Source organism: Enhydra lutris, unplaced genomic scaffold, assembly GCF_002288905.1.
Source record: "Enhydra lutris kenyoni isolate GAN:26980312 unplaced genomic scaffold, ASM228890v2 scaffoldscaffold1, whole genome shotgun sequence".
NCBI lineage: Eukaryota > Metazoa > Chordata > Mammalia > Carnivora > Mustelidae > Enhydra > Enhydra lutris.
Genome location: NW_019154085.1, coordinates 17,254,532 through 17,271,084, shown reverse-complemented (window position 1 = coordinate 17,271,084; position 16,553 = coordinate 17,254,532).

Sequence of the window (16,553 nt, the reverse complement as noted above, 5' to 3'; positions counted from 1 at the left end):
CTTCCTTTCTTTGACATGGAGTCCTGGAGATTAGTTTCTAAGAAGTTTAAAAAATCAAAACAGGATATCTGGCCAAACAAAAACCTCTCTGACCAGAAGCAGTTTGCTTCCTTTAAACAAGTCCCCCAAAGTTAAATTACAAAGCGAGTTTGTCTCTATATTAGAATTTGGCCAGAAGCTAGGATGTGAAAACACTTCCCATTTGATTTCCCATTTGATTTGGTCATAATTTAGAAGAAGTAAATGTAATTTCTGACCTTTCAACACTTCTGGAAGTGTGCCTGTAGCCATACCCGACTGACAGTATTCTCACAAAGACTGGGGCTTCCTAAGCCCTGAGCTCCCCCAGCTCTTAGAAAATGGGAAAGTTGCACGGCGGGGGGTGAGGCGTATTCTAGGGCAAGTCAGCCTGATAACATGAATAATTAGGTTGACAGTGTAAGACAGACATGTCAGAGGAAACTAACTCGGGCCCCTGAACGGGGGTCAGAGACCTAGTTCCTGGTGATAGCTTTTTCCCTGGCATTGAGTATGCCTTGTGTCATGAGAGCCATTCTCTCTTTGTGAGGCTACTTCCTCACTCATCCAGGGCACGTTGTTATTTCAAAGCCTTGGCCCTACCCCACCATTCTGCTGAGTCTGCATGTGAGAGAAAGCAGGGTCAGTTTAGGGCTCTCACTGATTCAAAGAAAAAATATTTATTGAGCACATACTGTATGCCAAGCTTTGCATGGGGGGAATAATAGTGAATCATCAATGAAGACAGGTGTTCTGTTAGTGAGAGAGGCCGGTAACACTCAAGTCAGCAATGAGCGTGATCATTTCAGAAGGTGATAGTGAGTTTCTAAGAAGAAAACAAAATAAGATAACATGATAGAGACCCGTATGCCAACAGACAGGAAATCCGGGCTAGCCCTTCCACGAACCAAGCCTCTGCCTTAAGTGACCTAACTCAGGCTCTCATCGTTAAGATAGGAGATTGTACCATACTGGTGTCTTTCAAAGTTCAGGATGAGCTCCCTTAGTGAGTTACAAAATCAACTTAGAAGTTTGTGATCAGCATTTTAAAAAAAATGCAATAGATCAGAATAAGATCAGAGTGCACATTGTTCATGAAACTGGTTTCCCTTTCTGTATGTTTCATAGACACATAGACACAAGTGTTCTGGGTCACAAGAAAATATATTTCTTTCTGGGGGTTGTAGTAAATTAGGTGATCTGTAAAATATTTGTAAGCTCTCAAGTTCTATGATTTCATTAAATTTTTTTAAAAGATTTTATTTATTTGACAGAGAATTATCACAAGTAGGCAGAGAGGCAGGCAGAGAGAGAGAGAGAGGAGAAAGCAGGCTCCCCACCAAGCAGAGAGCCCGATTCGGGACTTGATCCCAGGACCCTGAGATCATGACCTGAGCCAAAGGCAGAGGCTTAACCCACTGAGCCAACCAGTTGTCCCCATTATATTTTTATAGCAGGGGCTCAGTGGAGCATGGTTCTTCCTTGATTTTACTCATTATTGAGTAAACAGTAGCATTACTACTACTTATTGTCTATTTTCATCAGAGTGTTTAGCCCAGTTTCAGGTACGTGACAAATGTTTTTGAAAATGAAAACATGAGATTTATGTACTGGGTCTTAAATATAGCAACTCAATATGAATTACCAAATAACTTACCAAAGTATCAAAATTATTTATTATATTTTCCCAAATGCCAGCCTTACAAACCAAATTCAAAATTCTATTGCCCTTGTGATGCTAAGAACTGTCTTTTCTTAGAATGCTCAGAAACTCTGTTAAGATTTCAAAAAAATAAAAATTTAAAAAAAAGAGCTTAACATGTTCTTCTCCCAAGTAGGGTAAACTGCTTTCTTCTCACTTATAAATGTAATTCAATAAAGTTTTAGAATGTGTAAAGAAAGAAAAGAATTAGTGGGGAAATTTTTCTATTTCTTGTTCTTGGGGGATCCAGATAATTCTGCCTTCCTAAAACTGGAGGAAGTTTTATGAATGAAATTATGAAATGAAACCTCTTGTGACTCTTGTGAGGTTTCATTTCTTAAGACAGCTTTTTCAAAGCTGTAGTGTTCTTACTGTAACACAGATTTTCCCCTTCGTTATGGCTTAAATAGTAAGTTTCTGAGTCTCAGAATCATTTTTAAAAATTATACATTTGATTAGAAATAGATGATCCAAGTCTTCCATCCTTCCTTGCCTGGATCCCTTGTTGACGTCCATCGGGATAGGGGATCCAGACCGAGGCGATCCCATTGAGGAATCAATGATACATCATCCTTAAGGAAGGCAAGAGTCAATGGACCCCGCTCAAGGCCCAGCACACATACCCATGAGTTAATTTTCAAGTCCATTTCCTTAATTGCCTGAAATCCACGGCCAGGCAAATTGACTCAGAGTTTAGGATTGTTACACCCAACCTTCTATATCCATTCCCTCCTGCCTTCCCTAAAGCAAAGCAGACACAGAAGAAATATCAGCATCCTGGTACCCCAGTCACATTGCAACAGCTTGCAGAGCATAGGACAACGTGGTGGGCGTGGCTGAGCCTCCACTGAGGGCACCGTGGTTCAGGCAAAAATGTGCTCTTGAGCTAAGACATAAAAAATCACATTTTTGTGAGCTGAAATATATTATAAATAACCTAAAAGAAGGCACTGCTTGAGGAAAGCATGTATTTTGAGGGGAATAAGGATCCCAGGATCTGTCCTGTAGGTGTAGATTGATCTGGAACTAACTAAATCATACTTGTGTGGGATCAGTTCTGAAGCCACTGTTTAGAACAAAATGTATAAAATGTATAAAAACTCATGAAAGGCCTTTGCACCATTTTATGGTCTTTATTGGTGTTACTATTTTTGTTTTTATTGCTTCTGTGACTAATGATGAATTTGTCCAGGCCAGAGAAATTCAATGTATTGACATTTATTTATTTATTTTGCATTGCTAAATAGAAATTATATCAAATCCAAACCCATCCCATGTATTTCCCTAATTCCAGTTTTTGTAGATTTTCTTCTTGCAGACTCTCTTGTAGAATCATTTTAACAAAGACACTCTGGTAAAAATATGCTAAGACTCATATAATTTTTTTTTTTAGTAGCTGAAGTTAACTGTGCTCATCATTTTGGGACTCGACATCTAACTGACACTGAGAAATGGCAGCTTTCAGTTAAACAAATGCAAAGCTGTATTTAGGTTCTTTTGCAACATCACGATGAGAAAAAAAATCAAAGCATCTTCTGCTGCTATTTTTAAAATGCTCACCAGGGCAATTCCGGCAGAAATACTGTTATGATAGCTTTTGTATTTTGATCCTTTCTTTTCAAGAGTAACACGTGGGAGCAACCCCACATCCATTGAAAAGAATTTGAAAAAGTCGATTTGAACAAATGCTGCCGTGCTGTTTATTAGAGTTAATAAAAAAAAAAAAAATTCTCCGACTCTTAAAATGTGGTAGCGGGAGGATCATTTAACTAGGAGGGAGATGCCCACTGTCAGTGGAGAGGGTCAAAGTCTGGGACCCTCACAACATGGTCCAAACAAGACCCTTCACTGTTTGCTAATTGCAAAATAAACAGGTTTCCCCGTCCCAGAGTTGTGTAGATTGTCTTTCTGCCTATACGTACAGGAATGTTAACTTATTTATCACACAAAGAGTTGTTGGCTGAAGAGGAAATTAAACTCTAAACCAAGTACTGTCCTTTCACCACAGGGCAATGTTCAGACTTCAAACTCCTGCTCTCCCCACCTCTCCACATGATCTGTTTACTCATGCACCGACAAAAGAACTTGGTAATAGATCCCAAAGAGAAATCTTACAAGAGACCACAAATCAGCATCCGCTGGTCCAACTGGGGTCTGTCATGAGGATGTTGATTAAAAAAACAAAACAAGGGGTGCCTGGGTGGCTCAGTGGGTTAAGGCTCTGCCTTTGGCTCAGGTTATGATCTCAGATTCCTGGGATCGAGCCCCGCATCGGGCTCTCTGCTCAGCGGGAAGCCTGCTTCTCCCTTTCCCTGCCTGCCTCTCTGCCTACTTGTGATCTCTCTCTGTGTCAAATAAATAAATAAAATATTTTAAAAAACAAAACAGAACAACAACCCCAGCTATCACCGCTGTAGTAAAAACGTATCACCTTACAATAGTATTTATTAAGCACCTCATTGCTTTTGGGGGTAGATGGGACCGTGCAGAGAGAAAACTCCTCCTCAGCCTCTCTGGGAGTGCAGGTCACATAGGCAGACTGTCCTAGAGGCGGAAAGACCCAGGTATGATGTTCCTGGATAGTAAGTTATCCTCACCTGAATGATAACTTGTTGATTGTTGGTGTGGCAAGATCTCTCCAGGACCAGGCAGATAGGCTGTGCTTCGGTAGGGAGAACCACGGAGTTCTGACGGGAACTAAGTTAAATAAACCAACTCCTATCTAAATGGGGACAAGTTGCCATTCCTGGTCACGTAACGTTCTCAAAAAGAGGAATAGCTCAAATATCTTTTTGTTGGTTTTTTGATGCTTGGAAAAAAAATCACTGTGCTTAGCCCACGAAGGGGACATGGTAAAGCAGAAAGAACATTCTTTTAAGGGATAGGAAGTCTACGTTCTGCCATTCAGCGGCTCTGCAAGCAAGTCGTGCTCCGCGCTCGGGGTTTCTGTGTCTTCCTCTGGAAAATGAGGGGGTTGGAATAGATAGGTCTCCCTGGAAGACGAAGCTTTCTTCTACTCCATGGGTCTATGAAACGTCTGTTCACTGGACATTTGTGTCAACAGCCCTCTCTCGATGTGTGTCCTTTCAGCGGGGGTTAGCGTTACACGATTTCCAATGGTCACCCATACTTTAGAGAAAAGAGCCTGGCCATTTATAGGTTGGCGCCCTTTGTCCCAAAGCAGCAGGGTGAGGCACAGGGGCAGCCATGCAAATATCGTGAAGGTCAAAGGTCATGACCTTTCGGGGTGAAAACCAAGACAGTTGCATACCTGCGTGGCATTAGAGTCTGGCTTTGGGCCAGTCACAAGGTGCTTTTCCCCCAGAGACACTGTTACTGACCCCGGGTGGCAGCGCTCAGCCTCAGGGGAGACTGGGCGTGGACGCGGGGCTCGGGCTGGAGCTCTTGGACTATAGAAAGGCAGTTGAGCAAACTGAAAAGTGAAGGTTCTGGCACACATCAGCGTTGTTTTTGGAGATCATCTGAACGTATCAGTGTGCGGTAACAAACTTGGACTATTTCCCTTAAACCGGGCTGTGAAATCCTGCGACGCTGGGAGAAGCACAGGCAGACAGAGCATTTTGAAAGTGCTCCTCTGGACAGAGCTCCTTCTGGACGGGGGGACGGTCCCGAGGAATATAAAGAAACAACGGGACTGGGGGATGAGAGAGGAAAATGTGGTGATGGGGTGGGGTGCGATGACTCAGTGGAAGGGACTCGTGCCCTGTGGCTTCTGTGTGACCGGGTGGCGGAAGTGACTCTACTTAGCACTGAAAACAAGTAAAGAAAAAGCCGAAAACCAGAGTACACACGCATGTGCACACACACACTGACACATCCTCAAAGTGCCACCCTGGGGCACATCTCTTAAGGATGACTCAACAGAAAAGTAATTTGTATGTAACCAAAGGTTGTGAAGGAGGCAGATACCCTTTTAGCCGAAGAAGGTACAAAAGCCTCGTGAGCAGGGAGAATATGAAACTCATCTATAAACTCAAGGAAACCTGTGGGCAGAAGATTCCCTCTGCAGTGTGCAATTCCTGATCTACTCAGAATGTGACCGCAAGTGAAGGAATCCAGGGAGCAAACGACAGCAACCTGTCGGTTAGAGTCAAGCCCAGGCTATGTCTTTCTTTCCTTCTCTCAGAAGGACTGGAAACTTCCCTGTGACTTACCCAACAGAGGAATCGGGAACAGGCAAGAACATCTGTCCCTCGTGCCCCTAACGATTTCCAAGGCATACAAGAGGAGGCTTTGGGAAGGACAACAGTCTGGGACTGAAGGGGGTATAGGGGATTTGAGAGAGCGAAGAAGACCCCGTTGCCGTGTGTGTGTGTGTGTGTGTGTGTGTGTGTGTGTGTGTGTGAAAGAGAGAGAGAGAGAGAGATGAGGAGGGTAGTAAGAAGTGAAGCGTGTGGCATAAAGAAGGGATAAGAAATTCCCTGAAGGACACTCAGTGCCACCAGAAGAAATAGCAGCAAGGGGGTGCCCCCAAAATCTGGACAGTGGAACTCCATGTCAATGTGTCGTTGGAATAAGCAGGTTAGCTCCTCTGTGGACTTTCCCCAAACTTTAGCGTCGCTGAGATAGGTCATGTTATTGGTGCAATTATTCAGCTCACTAACTGCAGAAGGATGATACGGCCTTCCTTTGCCCTACGGGGTGCAGTGCCTTCTCTAAGGGAGAGTGCACATCTCCGCCCCTTTGACATCAGACTTGGCCATGAACGTGCTTTGGCCATTGGAAACTGAGCAGAAGTGACACAGTGTAACCCGCAAGCCGACTCTTGGAGAGCCATCGTGATGTTCAGCCGTTGCCCTTTGCCTCTGGCAAGAGAACGGCAGGTGTCAGCCCTGGGCTGCCCCATGAAGCTGGGTCCCAGCATGAGGAGAAACAAAGGGCAGAGCTGAGCTGCTGGTAAGCCGTGCCGATGTGCGCCGAGAGCAAGACACACATCTTCGCATATAAGTCACTCTGACTCTGGGGTTATGACAGCATGATCTCTTGGACGTGGATTATTCAAACTCTCTTTAGGTTGTGCAGGTGCTCCCTGTGATCCTGGGACAACGTGATAGATGGAATGGGACTTAGACACTCTGAGGGAGGTGTGTCCTTGCCAGAAGGATGTGTCCTTGGCCTTGGGTAGGGAGATCAGAGGAGGTCTCTGAAAATCACCTGACCGGTTAAGCTGTCAGATCAATGTTCCTGCCCATAGGTCCTCTCCCCGAGGAGAGCTGTAGTCACATCTTGTGGGGCCAACCAAAGGACTCTGTGCCCTATTCACAGTCTTTAAAGAGGAAATAACTGGGGGAACTGACCCAGAAAAGGGGAAGTTTGGGGCAGAGGGATTCCATGGACAGGATACAGGAAATTCCACTGATCATGAGGGTAGATCATGAGATGAGCAGTTTCAATCCGGAGGTGGGCATGGGTGGAGAGGGGGCTCGGGTTCAGAGAACAAAAACTCTTGCTTTTCCAGGAATTTTAAAAGGGAGAGAAACTGAAAAAGAAGATAGAAATGTCTCAGGCATTCCTATTAAGAGAAAAAAACCCTGTTGTCTGATAGTGGCAGTGGGAACTTAACAGGTTCCTTATGACAGAGTCTTCCCACAGAGACTCAAACTTTTCTCCACTCAGTGGAAAGCGCCAAGTTTCACATCAGCAATACAGGTTCTCATGTACCATTTTGTGAAAGACTTTTGTGCAGTTTCTTAATAATTTGTGATGGAGCTGAAGTAGAAATCTCTCTCCACTTCACTGGACAGGATATGACAGAAGCTCTATTGGGTGGGAGGTAGGACTAGATGACCTCTCAAACTCTTCCAACTCAAACAGATTAATATTTATTATTCAGTGCTATAAGTTATGACATTAAAATGTCAAAAATTGACTTAATTAGGGCAAACAAGTAGAACTGAATCTGAAATGCAAACATACCATTTTATCATCTTTATCCCTATAAGCCACATCAAATTCTTTATAGGGGTAAAGCAGGGTATAAATAAGTGAATGAATGAATGAATGAATGTTACGTTGCTGCCTGACGCCATATTCGACCAGTAGGAGTGAGCACTAGCAAGTTTTGAGTGGCTCAAGACCATGGAAATGGAACCTTCCATCATGGGGATAATTCTAATAGATTTGAGTGAGGAGGGAAAAGGACTGGCAGTGTGTATAAGGTTCAGGAGTTCCAACCCTTCTACAAAATGCTGGAAATGGTTCAAAAGAAAAGTGAACCATTAGGTGGTTCCCAGCAGGCACTGGTCCATTCCAACAAGAGATGAGCCATCGCCGTGGCTTTACGTTAATTTCTTTTTCATCCCAAATGTTCATTTTAGTCTCCTGAGAGGATTCCGTCCCCCTCCCCCCCAGCCCAGTGTGACAAATTTTCCAATTTTGTAATGGAAGCCAGGGGAAGATGGAATTCTCTTTATAGAAATCCATTTTGTAGCCAACTTTCTTGAGATGTATCTATCCCTGAAAGCAATTTCCCTCATCCAGTAGAGGCAGCTGAGGTGTGCAGGGCTGGCTAAGTGGATCGCTGACAATTTGCTCCGAGAGCTTGCGGGAGATTTAACAGCAAGGCCTTGTGGGGAAACGTGTTGAGAGCCATCCTCTCCAGGCCCTTCTGTAGCTGCACCGAGTTCTGTTTTCAGAGCAGTGATTTCACAATGGAGAAGGCAGGATATGGGGCAGTGGAGCTGGGCATCACTTCAACACCCAAAGGCACGAGGTCAATTTCCTTTATGGCCTCAGCACGCTCTAGAATCTTCCCGGGAAGTGGCACACCACAGGGAGGTCAACGGAAGACAAGTCCGCAGACCAGAGTGGCATCAGGGTATGTCTCTGTCACAGATCAGAACGGCCGCAGAGGATTTGTAAGGACATGGATGGAGTTTTCTAATGAGGACTAGAACTCATGTCTGGCTGGCTCCTTGCCCTGGCTTACGTTCCAATACTGCCTCTTTGGGGGCCCATTTGTGATCATGTAATGGCAAAACGAAGCATTTGGTAGTAAATTAAATCAGTTGTATACTATGTGGGTGACCCGACACAGTATATACCGCCAGGCTTTGATGCGTTCCAGCGTGGGAAATGGACTCTTGAAGCATGACAACGGGCTTTTCTCCATCTGTTCCTGTTCCCCATTTGACTCATCGCTCCTCTGTAAATACTCTCTGACTCGTTAGCAAGTTGAACGCATTTCAAAGCCCCATGAAGGCAGCGCATGTAGGTCAGAAGTTACCTTCTGGGAGCCCCGGAGGACAGATAAACTTGCCTTACCGTGAGAATTGTTTCATCCACTTGACACTCATGAACGACGACGTTGCTCACGCAAGCAAAGGGATGCAAATAAAGATCAGATGAGGGCCGGTGGGGAAGGAAGTCGGCGAAAACGTGGAGGTTTATGTCCAAACAGAGACAGCAACAAACCTACCGCTGGGACGCGATAAAGAAAAATAAACGTTGGGGAAGGTAACAAGCCAGAAAAAACATTGACAAGAACGAAGAGAAGAGCTCTGTGATTCTTAACTGAAGCTTGATGGGTGTCCCTGGTCTCTTCTCGCTGGTTTTCATAACTGCGTCTCGGAACACCATCTGGGACTCACCGTGGTGGCGACACACCGTCATGGGCTTTCACAAGCGTGACACCTGCTGCCCAGCCCCACAGGACCGTGATTCAGCGTGGTGAAGCAACACCTGATTCCACAGGCAGAACGATCAGAAAAACTCTGAAGTGTGCCTTGTAGAACGGATGGATTTTGTGTCTGCACACCCAGAGGTGAATGCATACTCTGAGGCAGATTTTACCCTTAAGAATACTAGTTTATGTTTTTTGAGTATTTGCTATGATCTGGGCACTATACTATCTGCTCTCCTGGCACAAATCAATTGAATCTTCACAATAACAAGGTAACCTTATTTTTTGCCCAATTTTACAGATAAGGAGAATGAGACACAGAGAGACCATAATTAGCCCAAAGTCACACAGTGTTTCAGGATTCAAACCCCGGTCGTCTGGAACCAGAGTTGGAGCTCGTCATCATGCACCCAAGTATGCATATACCCCAATCCAGTCAACAAAAATCCTGTGAGTTAAAACACACACACACACACACACACACACACACACATACTTGCACACCCGCCAATTACACTTAAATGTTTCGAGTGCCTGACCAGGTTGTCCTCAGAATAAAAAAATATCATCTTTCTGTGCCTTGGCTTTCCCTCAAAGCTAATGAGCAGTATGTCACAGTCAATCTCAATGAGGAAATTAAAGATCTCACTATGTATCAAGCTGTGTGCTATACTTTCAGAGGTTCCAAACTTGTCCCCAAGGAGCTTTCAATCTCCCCACAGGACAGCACTAACCCTACTGAGATTAATACGATACAAATGGAGAGGAGGAGATGAGAACGAAGGCTTCTGATGGGGCAGGTGTGGAAGAGAGGGGGAAGCCCAAACACAGGACTTCGTACCAGGAGAACAGTCACTGGTTGACAACGTGCCTTGTGTTACAAGGAGCAGGTAGAGAAAATAGACACCAAACATCCAATGACACCCAACCGACTTGTAAGGAAGTGGACTATATTCTCTTTAAAAAACAGGTATTTCACATCATCTTTTCTCTCTGTGTTATAGATACTATGAAGAGATTCACAAAATAATGTTTCATCCAGTCATGGGGTTTGAAATTTTGTGACTCATCTTCCCCCCAGGATGAAAGGATAAATCTTGTCTATTCTCCGTTGGTAAGTTTATGCCTGAATTAACCAAATCTTTTACTATTACAAGGAACAGGTATTCAACCCAAATTAACTCAGGTAAAATGGGAATTTATTGGCTCATATAATTAGAAAATCAGAAGTCTATGAACAGCTAGATTTCAGAACCCAAATCATGTGACATTAAGTCATTGCCCCATATTAACACATGTGCCCCAAATATTCACTTCCCTCTTGCCTCAGAATGTCTCTGACATTCCCAGGCGGGCTTTGTTCAAGGGGCAGACAACTTGTGTCCATTATTCTGGCTTAGTCACTTCAGTGGAAATAGGACTTCTCTCTCCCGACATCTGAACATCATTGAAAAGACTCCAACAGAGCAGGCTTCAGTTGGTGCCCACTCCTTAGGTCAGGGGGTGGAGTATTCTGATTGACCGACCTGGATCACGTGCCCACTCTCAGAGTTGGGTGCAGATGAGACTCTGTACATGAAAGCCCCACCATGCCTACAAGGTGTTGGGGGAGGAATCGTCACCAGAACAAGGAGACTAGGAGATGGGGATAGGAGACTAGGGCGAGGGAGAGGTAAAGAAGCTAGACCCACAGAACTCGAACTACTACAACCCATCTGAGATTGCCTAAGAATTTCAAAATCTTAGAGCTCTTCGGTTTCTCTTATCCGTGCCACTTAGCATGACTAAGTATGCCGCACCTAGAGATGGCTACCTCTGTGTGATTTATGACTACGAACAAACGTATCTTCCTACAGTTGCAGGGTTCTTATGATGACTCATCTAGCTCTTAGCAGTCACTTACACTTTAGTGGTCATGGCTGACAAAGCACTCCCAACTACAAATGATCTCACTCCAGCCACACGGCAACACGGAAAGTATGTAGGGTAGCCATTGTTAGAGATGAGGAAATGGGGCCTCAGCATGGCTGGTGGCTTGTCCAGGGAAGTGGCCAGCCCCATTGGAAAGTGGCCAATCCCATTGGAAAGTGGGGTCTTCCACCTCCAAGATGAACCCAAGAGCCATCAGAAGCTTTAGGTGAGGGGGTGTTTCCGAGGTCATGCAGTGACTCAACCCCCAAGATAGGATTAGATTTGGAAATCGTGATCTTCCTCCCAAGTGTTCATGACTAGAATGTTGGCCTCCCGAGCCTGTCTTAAACCTGTCCAGAAACGGTGCCAACAAGTTCCATTTCCAAATACACGTAGTGAGAACCCTGCAGGCTGATTTGTCTCCAGCACACACTGGAATGCTACACATGCTTGCTTGATTTCCAGGCTTCTTTTAAAAGGAGCCAATACAAGAGATTTGTGCTTATGAATTATTGCACTTGGAATGAAAAAAGAATTACAATACGTGCTTGAGATGCTCACATGTTAGATGTGTGCACAGCTTCTAGTTGCTAACACAGCATCGAGCTGCCCATCCTGTTAATAACGCCATTAAAATTTTTGTGAAAGCTAAGTTAACTTCTTTGGGGATGCACATGGTGGGAGAGGGGTGCAACCTGTTTCTGGCATTACAGATGGTAAGGGATAGGATTCGAGGGTGCAGTCAGAACACTGTAACTCGTTACAGCTGCTAATTGGGCTCTTATCTGACAAGCACCTTATTGCCTTACAGGGGAGGGAGGAAAATAAAACAAGTAGCCCAGACAATTAGGGACCAAACAAAATTAAACAAGTCCTATGGCCATAGGTATCGGGTATAGTGCTTTGCCTTGCATTGTTAGCGACTCATGTATTATGAAGCACTTAGGGATGCTCGTTAATGGGGTCTCTCTCCCTCCTGGAGGGCGACTTGAACATTAGACTCTGTGACTCAGGTGCAAAAACTCTACTGTATTAAGGCGGGCAGAATGATGCTTTCCTCTCTCACAGGGGTGTAGTGAGGCTTAATTAATTGTTGGGAAAGCACTTTGAGATTCTGGGATGAAAGGCACTATAGAATGATAATTTGCATCGACAAGGTACATTTCTTCAGTGGAATTCCAAGCACTTTACAAACATTAATTAATCCTCGTAACACCCTGGCGAGACAGGTAAGTTTTCCCAGGATACGCTAAGCAAATCCACCATGTTAGGAGGAGGCGGGAGGCTACTGCTCTCTTGCTCTGAGCACACGTTCTTATTTATTCTTGGTGGGAACTTCCAGAAAGGCTGATGTGGACCCTGCTTCCCATTAGTCCAAACGGTTTGCCATTCGCTTTTGATTACCCACAAATACCGTATTCTGCCGGAGCGCTAATCATTCTGCTTGGGGGACACGTGTCCCGTGCAAAGCGAGTCATAAACAGCTGTCATTCCAATGGATATTAATGCCTATTGTCTCCCATTCTGGAGCTCTGCGCCTCCCTCACGGAAAGAGAATGGCGGAGGAGTGGGTGACATCTGTTTCAAAGACGATCTGCAGCCACGCTGGAGAGAATGCACCTGGCTTCCACTCTCAAGCCCATGTAACCAGTGGCTTTTTGGCCTTTCTTTGTCACCAGCACATTTTACATTTTACGTTCTGGTTTTTCATCTCCATGCAGCAGGGGGAAGTGGAATTGAGGAGCTGGGAGGGGGAGGGAGCTCTGCGCGGCATGCAAACAGGGCAACCAGCGTTTCTAGAATCATGAATCTGTTATAAATCAGTGGTGCAGAAGCAGCTCAAGTGTCAGGACCCAAACAGCTCTCCCAAACCCCAACCATCCCGCAAACGAAATAAACCCACAGAGGAAAAACAATCCTCTGGCTAGACAAATGACTTCAACATGCGGAGTGGTCGACTTGTCGGTCCTGAGTGGCTCTCCGAGCGGGCCTGTGTTCCCACACTCCTGGCTTTAATTCTGCACACAGTCATCGACTGCAGCTTCTCAGATAGCAGAGGGGAAGAAAAAGAGCAAAGAACCTTGCGGGCTGTCATTCCGCACAGGCAGTCCACTTTAAGGCAATTGTTTTCTGGCCACGCTCTCGGGCTGCAAGGAAAACAGGGGGACCATGAAACTGCTTGTCATCCCACGTGATGTAGGGGTGACCCCCCCCAACAAAGGATGGGACTGTTGTTTCCGGGCTGCCCTCTGATCAAAGGGAGGGTAAGCACATTCTGGCCATGTGTTGGATTTTGACCAAGGCAATCCCTGAATCCTGATGACCATTTTTTGAGGTCCCTTTTAGCCCTAATAGTCTATGGTGGGATGACTTGGTAAAATGCTCCCCGCCTCGCATGCCTCCACAAAGCCCCCCAGCAGCATGCCTTCAAAGGCCGGTGGTATGGGCAGGTACTGATCCCCTCAGCCCTTAAGGTTGAGCTCCTGAGAAGGTTGCCTTCCCCCTTTTGGGATTACTTTATAAATATTTTTAATCTTCTCTGGGTTTTGCGACATGAAAGCACTGTGTTACTTACTGGCATTTCTGGATGAGGGAACGGAGCCAAGGAATGCTCAAGTGACTTACCCATCACTATATAGTGAGTAATACACAGGGTCTGTCTGATTCCAAACACTAAACTCTCAACCACTGTTGTAGGAGGTCCCAATCCCAGCTGCCTTTTAATACCCGTGGAGGAGCTTTAAAAAATAGCCAGGCCTTGGGAGAAGCCAGCTCCGTCTCCCCGCCCCATCTGGGATTCTGACTCTTCTGGGTGGGGTCTGGCCTTTGCTATTTCCCTGGTCTCCCCCAGTGAGCCCAACGTGCAGCCATCCCGGGGAACACAGAGCCGTATGCCATGGCTCCTGCCCCAGCGCTCGTCCCTGTGGGATCACAGTTGGCCTTGAGAAGTCAGTGAGGAGCTCTGAATCACCTATCTGATGTAGGAGAGGCAATCTTCTATTTTCATTCACTTATCAAATGTGTTTGAAAGTAAAAAAAAGTCCAGGGGCGCCTGGGTGGCTCAGTGGGTTAAAGCCTCTGCCTTCGGCTCAGGTCATGATCTCAGGGTCCTGGGATCGAGCCCCGCATCAGGCTCTCCACTCCTTGGGGAGCCTGCTTTCTCCTCTCTATCTCTCTGCCCATCTCTCTGCCTACTTGTGACCTCTGTCTGTCAAATAAATAAATAAAATAAAAATATTAAAAAAAAAAAGTCCAAAGAGCAAGCCATAGACTTTCATATTTTAGTGTCCAGAGAACAAAACAATTTAGAATCCTGAGTTATGTGTTTGATAACTTGGTACGTAACTGAGAAGCTTCCCTGGCTCCTGGAGCTGGGGTTGGAGCGTGCCCTGGGCTGCCTCCTTCCTCCCTATCCTCCGGTTGGGGAAGTTGTCAAACCCTGCGGTAGGGTTATTTCCCAGGGACCGGGACCCTCTCCCTCATCTCCAGCAACAAGGTCTCATAGCACTTTAGTCTTCAAATCTCCTTCAGTGCCTGGATAGGTGTCTGGAAACATGATGAAGGAAAGGGGTCAGGTAGGGCCTCAGTCGCCTGCCCCATCCCCATGTGACAGCAGGTTTTTCTAAGCTGCTGCGAAGGCCTGTAGCCGTGAGACCCCAGTTGGGGGTGGACAGAAGGAAGAACAGTGTTGACACCTATGGAAAGGAAGGAGCTGGGGCAGGTGATACAGTGCTGCGTCGAGGGAGGAAATAATCTCCAGCCTCTCCAGTCGGATGATGGCTCCTCTTGGAGAAGGCATGGAGGGTAGACCAGAGAGCCCTCCGTGGGAGAAGGGTTGAGAACCCACCACAGCTCCGCTCCAACAGCCAGTCTCAGACACCTGCTGCTGCTTTGGGGGAAGTCAGCTCTGTCTCCCAGCTCCATCCAGTAGGAGCCTGAAATCTCTACAGGGCATTGTAGAGGTGAAGTTATAGGTCCAAATGAAGAGATTGGCACGAGATACACCACTGGTAATAAGTGGAGGAGTGAAGGCTCCGGTCAGGGCTTTTGGCTCCAACTCCAATGCTGGCGTTTCCATAATTCAGTGTGGTGGTCTGGAAAGAGCTTGGGGTGGGGGTTCTTCTAGCTTCATATGACCTTGCATGAGACACTGGAGGTCATAGCAGAGATTACATAAAGTAATACTACGTGTGGAAATGTCTGCCTCTGCCCTAGCAGGAACAAGGGCTAAGAAATGTAGGAGGCTATCATATGATCTCTCTGATAAGAGGAATTTGAGAGGCAGAGTGGGGTGTTGTGGGGAGAAGGGAGGGAAAAAAATGAAACAAGATGGGACCAGGGAGGGAGACAAACCATAAGAGACTCTTAATCTCAGGAAACAAACTGAGGGCTGCTGGAGAGGAGGGGGATGGGAGGGATGCGGGGGCTGGGCGATGGACATTGGGGAGGGTATGTGCTATGGTGAGTGCTGTGAATTGTGTAAAACTGATGATTCACAGACCTGTACCCCTGAAACAAGTAATACATTATATGTTAATAAAAAAAATGTGGGAGGCATGGTAGGGTGGCAGTTAGGGAGTTGAAAACAAGAATAACACTGGTTCTTTTGCCCTTAGGAGGTTCACGGTCATGAGGGACTGAAGAACAAGGTAACAGGAGTTAGGCTCCTGGACCCTGGAGTCACACCATCCAGCTCATCTTCTTCTGAACTGCAACACATCGGGGGTGTTTCTTAGCCACTCAGTGCCTCAGTTTCCCCATCTCTAAGATGGGCATAATGGCAGTATATGCTTCAAAGGGTTGTCATGAAGATTAAATGAATGAGTGCACGTAAATACTTTAGACAATGCCTAATAAACAGAAGGCTTGTGACAAGTGTTCGTTGTCAGTACTATTATCTAAACACGTGAAAATATAGATAAAAGGTTTTCATAACGGTCAAGAAAAACGATGGAAGAAATGGCCCAGAACAAAAACGAGAACTTTCAAAACGTTCTAAGGAACACCTTTCCTGCTATGTCTGGAAACTCACGCAGGTACAATTCATGGCCAGATGGCAAGTGATCTTGTTCTTAGTTGATCATAAAGCAGAGTCCAGAGGATGATGCCATCCTCTGCCATGCTAAGTATTTCTTTAAAATATATATATAGTGTTGTGTTCTCTCTCTAGCTGGGCTTTGGTTTGCTGTGACATCTTGCTGCACTCTGAACTTTCCAGGTGCCCTGGAGAAAGACTTTGGTAGAGAGCATTGTATTACTTTGCTGTTCCTGCTGTGATCA